A 10,607-nucleotide genomic window follows, 5' to 3' on the forward strand; every position below is an offset into this window, starting at 1 on the left:
ACAGGTAAATGTGATTAATGATGAATGTTATTATTAACGATGAATGTGGATTTTAATTACCCGGTAAATGTGATGATGATGGTTGTGATTATTAGTGGTGAATGTGATTTTTAATTAGCTGGTAAATGTGATGACAATAGTGATTATTAATGATGAATGTGGTTTTTAATTGACTGGTGAGTGTGATAATGATGAATGGGATTATTAATGATGAATGTGGTTTTTAATTAACTTGTGAATGTTATTATTGATGATGATTGTGATTATTAATGATGAATGTGATTTTTCATTAACTTGTGAATGTGATTATTGATGATGATAGTGATTATTAATGATGAATGTAATTTTTAATTAAATGGTGAATGTGATTATTGATGATGATAGTGATTATTAATGATGAATGTAATTTTTAATTAAATGGTGAATGTGATTATTGATGATGATAGTGATTATTAATGATGAATGTAATTTTTAATTAAATGGTGAATGTGATTATTGATGATGATAGTGATTATTAATGATGAATGTGATTTTTAAATAACTGGTAAATGTGATTAATAATGATGAATGTTATTATTAACAATGAATGTGGATTTTAATTACCCGGTAAATGTGATGATGACTGTGATTATTAGTGGTGAATGTGATTTTTAATTAGATGGTAAATGTGATGACAATCGTAATTATTAATGATGAATGTGATTTTAAATTAACTGGTGAATGTGATTATTGATGATGATTGTGATTATTAATGATGAATGTGCTTTTTCAATTAATTTGTGAATGTGATTTATTAATCATGAATGTGATTTTGAATTAATTAACTGGTAAATGCAATAATGATTGTGATTTTTAATGATGACAGTGATTTTTAATTAATTGGTGAATGTGAAGACTGTGATTATTAACGGATGACTTAGATTATATATGATGAATGCAATTTGTATATGATGCATGTGATTTATTAACTGATGATAGTGATTTTTAATTGTGATTTATAAATGCTGAATGTGTTATATTAATGATGAATGTGATTTTCACAGTTAGCTAGTGAATGTGATTATAATGATAAATATTATTAATAATGATAATGTGATTTTTAAAATTAACTTGTGAACGTGATTGTTAATGATGAATGTTATTAATAATGATAATGTGATTTTTACTTAACTGGTGATTGTGATTATTAATGATGAATGTTATTATTAATGATTCATGTGATTTTTATTTAATCGGTGAATGTGATTATTAATGATGAATGTGATTATTAATGATGAATGTGATTTTTTTTGTTAGTTAGTGAACGTGATTATTAATGATAGATGTTATTAATAATGATAATGTGATTTTTACTTAACCGGTGAATGTGATTATTAATGATGACTGTGTTTTTGTATTTAACTAGTGAATGTGATTATTAATGATGATTGTGATTGTTTAATTAACCAGTGAATGTGATAATTAATGGTGAATGTTATTATTAATGATCCCTGTTATTTTTTAAATTAACTAGTGAACGTGATTGTTAATGATGAATGTTATTAATAATGATAATGTGATTTTTACTTAACTGGTGATTGTGATTATTAATGATGACTGTGTTTTTTATTTAACTAGTGAATGTGATTATTAATGATAAATGTTATTATTAATGATTCATGTGATTTTTATTTAACCGGTGAATGTGATTATTAATGATGAATGTGATTTTTTGTAAGCCAGTGAATGTGATTATTAATGTTAAATATTATTAATAATGATAATGTGATTTTTTTTAAACTGGTGAGCGTGATTATTAATGATGAATGTTATTAACAATGATAATGTGGTTTTTACTTAACCAGTGAATGTGATTATTAATGATGACTGTGTTTTTTTTTTATTTAACTAGTGAATGTGATTATTAATGCTAAATTTGATTGTTTAATTAACCAGTGAATGTTATTATTGGTAATGAATGTTATTATTAATGATCCATGTGATTTTCAATCACATTCAATCAATCAATCACATTCAACTGGTGAATGTTATTATTAATAATGAATGTTATTATTAATGATCCATGTGATTTTTATTTAACTGGTGAATGTGATTATTTATGATGAATGTGATTGATTAACTGATGAATGTGATTGATTAACTGATGAATGTGATTGATTAACTGATGAATGTGATTGATTATTGAGGAATGTGATTTACTATTGATGAATGTGATTATTAATGATGAATGTGATTATTATTAATGAATGTGATTATTAATGATGAATGTAATTCTGAAAGATCTCCTGGATGTAGCATCAGACCTTTATTTAGGCAGTGTAATGTCCAGGTGTGTGTATATGACACACTGCGAGCACTTCTGTTAACACAACACTGTAGTTTTCTGAAAGTGCTTGTCAAACAGCAGAATTACACACACGTCTGCTCATCAGAATGAGAATATCGAGCTGCGGTTTCCATTGTTAAAGACGCATGAAATGATGTGAAAGAGCCAGAAATGACATTTGAGAGGAATTGATTGTGGTTTACAGAGACGCAAGAACAGCAGGGTTGATTTCTCTTCTTCCGGCGTTCACACACACACACACACACACACACACACACACACACACACACACACACACACACACACACACACACACACACACACACACACACACACACACACACACACACACACACACACACACACACACACACACACACACACACACACACACACACACACACACACACACACACACACACACACTGATTTAAAAAGATGTCTTTACGAAGAATAGCAGCTGACCACACACCTCAGGTCACGTGTGTGTGTGTGTGTGTGTGTGTGTGTGTGTGTTTGTGCATGTGTTTGTTTGTGCATGTGCATGCCTGTGTGTGCATGTGTGCGTTTGTATGTGCATCTGTATTTGTGTGTGTGTGTGTGTGTGTGTGTGTGTATGTGTGTGTGTGTGTATTTCTGTGTATATCTGTGTTTGTGCATGTGTTTGTTTGTGCATGTGCATGTGTATGTCTGTGTGTGCATGTGTGCGTTTGTATGTGCATCTGTATTTGTGTGTGTGTGTGTGTGTGTGTGTGTGTATGTGTGTGTGTGTGTGTCAGCACTGTCAGCTGCAAATGTCAAGCTCAAATACTGTCATCAACACTTTATTTTAACCCCTCTAATGTTGTATCATTATCTCTGTGACTGTGTTTATTTGCGCAGTGTTCCAGTTATGATTTATGAGTATGATATTCAGAATATCAAATGTTCCTCCAGTAATGTTAAACATGGTCTCGAAAATCTGCCTAAAATGTCGACACTAAAACATTATTCACACATTGTTTATAAATGTTATTTCAGAATAAATCATCCAATATTCATTTCTAAAGTTTACATTTGCATAACTTTTAATATAATAAATATAATATGATAAAATATGATCACTCACAGCAAGAAGGTCACTGGCTTGAGCCTCGGCTGGGTCAGTTGGTGTTTCTGTGTGGAGTTTGCATGTTCTCCCCGTGTTGGTGTGGGTTTCCACAGTCCAAACACATGCGCTATAGGGGAACTGATGAACTAAATTGGCCGTAGTATATGAGTATGTGTGTGTGTGTGTGTGTGTGTGTGTGTGTGTGTGTGTGTGTGTGTGTGAATGAGTGTGTATGGGTGTTTCTCAGTACTGGGTTGCAGCTGAAAGGGCATCCGGTGTGTAAAAAATTTGCTGAAATAGTTGGTGGTTCATTCCCCTGTGGCAATCCCTGATAAATAAAGGGACTAAGCTGAAGGAAAATGATTGAATGAATATTATTGATTGGACTCTATTGTGTTATAATTGTTTACAGCACCAGTACTGTTCATTTTAATGTTTATCATTGTGAAACTGCTTTAGGGAAGCTGTTTTGAATAGATTTCGTGTAAATCACTGTAGAAATGTGTGTGTGGGGGGGGCGGGACAAAGTGAATTTTGGGTGAAAATGTATAGAGACAATTGTGAAAAGTCAAACTATTCAAGAGACACGTTTTTAAAGCAAGAAAATAGACAAATGAAAGAGGACAATTCATTTACAATTAAAATGATTGAGTCGATTCAAAATTGGACGATAATAATGTGGAGTGTTTTCGGAACAGAACAGCGTAAGTATTCGTTTTTTCCTGCAATAGTTTGACAATACTTTGACATGCGTAAAAACAAATCAACAGCGGTAAATATTTATCAAAAGCAATAAAAAACTTGGATCCTTTGAATATGAGAGTCTTGAGAATCTGAGCTGTAAATGCAGCAAAAAGCACGTTCAGAGCAAATGAGCATCAAACATGATGTCAAAAATGCAAATCAATTTGAGGTCAAAACCTTGATGACTATTTGACATCCACACATTGATGGCCTTCTGACCACCACCAAAATAATGACACAGAAGTTATTAAAATATAACAAAAGTTTTATTCATCTGAAAGCTTCAGTTACAAATTTACTCTGGATTTCATATCTGCACAATCCATATAATCTAGTTTGATGATAAAATTACATCACATTAACATTGGCATCAAAGGAAAGCTCTTTGATAAAAATCGATTACTTGGACTGACCTCTTACTGACTTTTGATGCATTTTGACTTGAAGGTAATCAATTGACATCAAATTGATTTGCAATGTTGACGTGTTTTTATGTTGATTTGATATTAAGGTAGTGCTCAAATCGATTTGCATGTTACATGCTTTTTTTTAATGTTTTTGAGGTTGTTTTGACATCAAGGCTATCAATTGGCATCAAATCGATTAGCATTTTTGATGTGTTTTGTTCACATATTTTTATGCCATTTTGACATTAAAGCAGTCAACTGACATCAAATCTATTAACATTTTTACATGTTTTTTTTTGTTGTTTTGTATTTTTTATATGATTTTGATGTCGTTTTAACATTAAGGCAGTCAGCTGACATCAAAAACAAGTAAAAAAAAATTGCAAATGCAAATAGTTTTTGATATCGAGGTAAACTGACATCAGATCAATTTTTGCATGTTTTTTTATGTTTTTTGTTTTCATTTTGACAACAAGATCATCAGTTGACATCAATTCGATTAGCTTTGTTTTTTACTGTTTACAGATATTGGTGTTGTTTTGATAGTAATCAACGGACATCAAATTTATTAGAATTTTTTTTTTTGCATGTTTTTGATGTCCTTTTGACATCAAAGTAATAAACTGACATCAAACCGGTTTGTGTCGTGCAAATCACTGTAGAAATATTGAAGAAAAAAACAAAGTGAATTTTGGGTGAAAATGCATACAGACAAATGCAAAGTCAAGACAAATGAAAGGTCAAACTATTCAGGAGACACATTTTGAAGCAAGAAAAGAGACAAACATAAAAGGAAAATTCATTTAAAATTAAAATGATTAAATCGATTCAAAATTGGACGATAATGTGGAGTGTTTTCAGAACAGAACAGTGGGAGAAGTATTCGTTTTTTCTTGCAATTGTTTGACAATACTTCGACATGAGGTCAAAAAAATCAATACCCGTAAATATTTATCAAAAACAATAAATCACTTTGCATTTTTGCATGTTTTTTATGTTTTTGATATGATTTTGACAGCAAGGTCATCAATTGACATCAATTTGATTTGTTAAGGTTTATTTTTAACTTGATTTTGATGTTTTGACCTCAAGGTAATCAACTGACATCAAATTGATTTGGATTTTTTTTTTTGCATGTTTTTTATGGTCCTTTTGACATCAAGGTAATTATTTGACATCATATCGATTTGCATTTACATTTTTTTTCATGTTTTTTTTTTGTCGTTTTGACATCAAGGCAATCTATTGACATCAAATGTATAAAAAATGTTAACATCAAGACACTTTCAAATGCAAATGTGACATCAAAGTTGTCCACTGACATCAAATCAATTAGCATTTTTGCATGTTTTTGATGTCCTTTAGACATCACAGTTATAAACTGATTTCAAACCGATTAGCATTTTTACATGTTTTTTTTCACATTTTTTGTTGTTTTGACATCAAAACAATCAATTAACATCAAATCTGTTAGCATTTTTTTTAAACATTTTTAACATGTTTTTGATGTCCTTTTGCCAAGGTAATCAATTGACCAATTTAATTTGTTTTTTGTTTTACTTGATTTTGTTTTGATATCAATTGACATCAAAAACGATTAGCATTTCCACTTGTGTTTTTGACATGTTTTTGATGTTGTTTTGACATATAAGGTCATTAATTGTGATCAAATTTATTTGGATTTTTTTGCTTTTTTTTTTTTTTTTTGATGTCCTTTTGACATTCATTCATTCATTTTCTTTTTGGCTTAGTTCCTTTATTAATCCGGGGTCGCCACAGCAGAATGAACCGCAAACTTATCCAGCACGTTTTTACACAGCGCATGTCCTTCCAGCTGCAACCCATCTCTGGGAAACGTCCTTTTGACATCAAGGTAATAAACTGACATCAAATCAATTAGCAATTTTACACATTGTTTTTTGTTTGTTTGTTTGTTTTTACACATTTAATATGGCATCATGGTAATCAACTGAAATTGATTTGTTATTGTTTTAACATCAATCAGCCCACTGGGTTCTCTTTCACAAGTTTAATCAGAACTGAAGACAGATATGAAGACAGATATAAGAGCTAACAGAACTTATTTATAAATGAATCCAGTGATCATTCCTCTTCAATATCTCTCTGTCAGGAATCAGTGTTTGAATGGCATCAGTTTCACATGACCTCACACACATCACCTCCATAAATGTTAAAGTGTGTGAACATTACACTTCCCGCAACACCACAGTAAATGTTTGAACAATGAGAAGTGTGTGTCGGAGAGTTTGTTCATTTGTGAAGGCAAACAAGAAGAAAGTTTGAGTCCAGCTTTTCTCTTGCACGAATTTCTCCTTTAGGATCGTTTTTAATAAGGATTAGACCTGTACGATACAAGTCTGAAATAATACTTCAATTTAACTCAGAATTCATTATTAAATTTCTCATTTTATAAACTATTCAGATGCAAGACAATAAATGTAAATGTTAAATTTGAAAAGCAGATGCATATAGAATTGTAGTTTAATATTGTGTTTGGGTGATTTTAACGAACACTGATTTTTATTCTTCTTGAAACACTGGTTAAACTTTTTATTTCTTCTTGAAATTTGGTGCATATCTCTACTTTAGGCTCATGTTTATGTGTGCAAAGTTTCATCACATGCATGTGTTTTGGAAATGCTGAACGCAGTTTTGAAACAATGTGTGTTGGGGTCAAAATTAGCTTCATTGGTTTCCATGCAGTTCATCAATATTCAACACTTTGAAAGACAACAAACAAAGACAAAAAAACTATAAAAACTTAATTTTAACACATCAAACACTAAAGTATAAGAACATAAGAGCTTTTTTTTAAAGAGAAGTTTAAAATAATACTTCATTTTTGATTGACTGATTTTAAAATCCCTTGTGAATTTCCCTTTGGGGATTAATAAAGTCAAAGTCAAAATTATTAATTTTCCCACGTTTCCTTTACGCTTGTTAGTCTCTTAGAAGCTACATTGAAGATTTTTATGTTTAGTTTTTTTGTAGTGTTTGTTTTGGTTTCTGATTTTTTTTAATCTATTTTTCAAGTTGTTTCCAGCTCTGTAACTCAGCATAATATTTAATAATGTAAAACTTAATTGAAATAAAATCAAGTCAAACATATATAGCATGCTAAAAATTATTGAACATCTTCGCAACTAAGCAATGTTTGTGTTGAGGATAAATTGAACTTTATTGGTTTCCATGTTGTTCATAAAAATCAACAGTCAAATATAGAGTGTAAAACCTTTATTTTAATTAGTCAAAAACTAAAGTATAAATTTCTTGAGAGCTTAAGAAATTGACACTCAATTTGTACTCATAATTGATCAATACATTTCTTACATTTTTATACATTTGTTAGTCTCTACAATAAAAAAATGTATGTTGAGTCTTTTTTTGTGTGTGTGTTTGTTTGCTTTTATTGTTTGTTTTGGTTTGTAGATTTGTTTTTTTAGCCATTTTTGAAGCACAATTATTGTCAAAGTGTGTGACAATTTAACAAAAGTTGTTTCCAGGTCTGTAAGGAAAACTTAATTTAAATCAAATAAAGGCAAATTACGTGCTAAAAATCATTGAACATCTTAGTAACTTACCAACGCTGGTGTTGGGGTCAAACTGAACTTCACTGGTTTCCATGTTGTTCATAAAAACCAACACTGTCGAATATAAAAAGTGTAAAACCTTTATTTTAATTTGTCAAACACTGAATATGAACTACTGCAGAGCTTAAAATTAAATTGATACTCAAATTGTGCTTAGAATTTATTATTTAATTTCTCACAGTTTTATATTTTTGATAGTCTCCAGAAGCTACATTAAAGATTCTTTATGTTGTTGTTTTTTTCATAGTGTTTATTTTGGTTTCTGGATTATTTGGCCTTCTTTTAACCAAAATCTTTGTCAAAGTGTCAATTTAACCAACATAAACAAAACATAAACAAAGTTTTTTCCAGGACTATAACTCAGCAGGATGTTTAAGAACATAAATCTTAATATATAACATACACTTGTATAACATGCTAAAAAAATCATTGAACATCTAAGCAACTTAGCAATATTCAACCCAGGCTCATTTTGAACATGAACCATTATATACATTTCTGGAGCGTACCAAATATGTCCTAGGATGAACATTTTTTGCAGTTTTTCAAATCCACCAAAGGCTGCTGTTTAAGCTTTATTCAGATCTCAAATTTCTCTCACCAGTGCCATTCGCACCTGCTGTTCCCAAGTAAATCCACCAGAGGCCACTGTCGACTGACTGACTGACTGACTGACTGACTGACTCACCCTCCTCCATGCCTCAACCCAACTGAGTGTTTTCAAAAGCAATCCAGAAAAAAGAAAAGCTCTCGCCTGATTTTTACCACATTTTCAGATTTTACCACATTCTCACCCTGTTATTTATTACATTTTTTGTCTTTTGTTTTTTTTCTTTCTACTTTCTAGAAGCATTCTTCACCAGACTCAAACCCCGTCATCGCGGTCAAATCCTCTCTGCGTTTCAAGTCCGCCAACCAGTGCTTAATTTGTGAATTGCGAGGTCCCAGAACAGATCGGGGTAACAGATCCGGCATGTTACCCGAGTATGGAGAGGTGTCGAGCGGGGCGGGGGTGTCGCGGACGAAATTAAAGAGGGTTGGGGAGTCGTGGAATAAAGTAAAAGTAAACAGCGGACGGGGGAGGAGGGCAGTAGAGGAGGGCGATCGGTAAAATGAAGTGCTGGATCAGATTTTAGAGGTGTCGAATCTAGATCCGGCATGTTCCAGCACAAATTAAGCCCTGCCAACATACATGTCAAGCTACTGCACTGGTAAAAGCGAGAAAACCGTGCACACTAAAGTAAACGGTCAGCTGCTAGCGTGAAAAGGAACGGCGTCATACTGCAGAGTAGTGTTTGATTTAAAGATGAAATGCAGCCAAACGTACCTCTGGCTACATAATTCACGATCTCCAGAAATGTATATAGGGCTACGTTTTCAGAATGATCCTGTGTTCGCAACGTTTATGTTGGGGTCAAACTGAGCTTCATTGGTTTCCACGTTGTTCATCAAAAATCAACACTGAAATACAGAACAGGCGAATATAAAGAGTGTCAAACCTTTGTTTTAACATGTCAAACACTAAAGTGTGAATTATAAAAGGGCCTAAGAAATGAATACTCAATTTTCAAATTCATTCATTCATGCCAACTATTCCATCATATGTTTTACGCAGCGGATGTCCTTCCAGCTGCAACCCAGTACTGGGAAAACACCCATACACTACAGCCAATTTAGTTCATTAATTCCCCTATAGCACATGTGTTTGGACTATGGGGAAAACCGGAGCACCCGGAGGCAAGCGGAGCAAACACGGGGAGAACATGCAAACTCCACACAGCTCTTACTCAGCAGAATGTTTAAGTAAAACTTAATTAAAAATAAAATCAAGACAAATATACATAACATGCTAAAAATCCTTGAACGTTTTAGCAACAGCATAGCAACACAGTGACATCCACTCACAACACAACACAATGTAAAAATGTTTGATCAGATTAGCGACACAGAGATAAGTGTGTGTCTGAGAGTTTGTTCATTTGTGAAGGCAAACAAGAAGAAAGTTTGATTCCAGCTTGTCTCTGGATCTGATGCTCAGCCGATGCTTCAGAGGTAATTTAAAACAGTCACAGAACGCCACATCTGATGCCATTTGCATAAAAAGATGTTTGTCTTAAGAATGAAATTGTTAATGAATGATTTGAAATGCAGACTCTGGAGAGACAGACGGAGAAACAGGGGCCGTGAAGCAGCGGGTGCTCGTCTACATCTGCGAACGCTCACATGACGAACAAAAACCATCTGTGACTGCGATCAGTGTGAGTCTGTCAGTCTCCGTCCATAACACCAGCAACAGATCTGACTTACACATGCCAGAAAACACGGCTGAATACACTGCGAGATGGAGAACGAAGATGATAAGATACAATACAATAAATTCAGGAGCAGAATGATCTGAAATTGTCACTTAAATTTGCTTTGTTTAGGTG

This window comes from Danio aesculapii, chromosome 6 (assembly GCF_903798145.1).
Source record: "Danio aesculapii chromosome 6, fDanAes4.1, whole genome shotgun sequence".
NCBI classification, from domain to species: domain Eukaryota; kingdom Metazoa; phylum Chordata; class Actinopteri; order Cypriniformes; family Danionidae; genus Danio; species Danio aesculapii.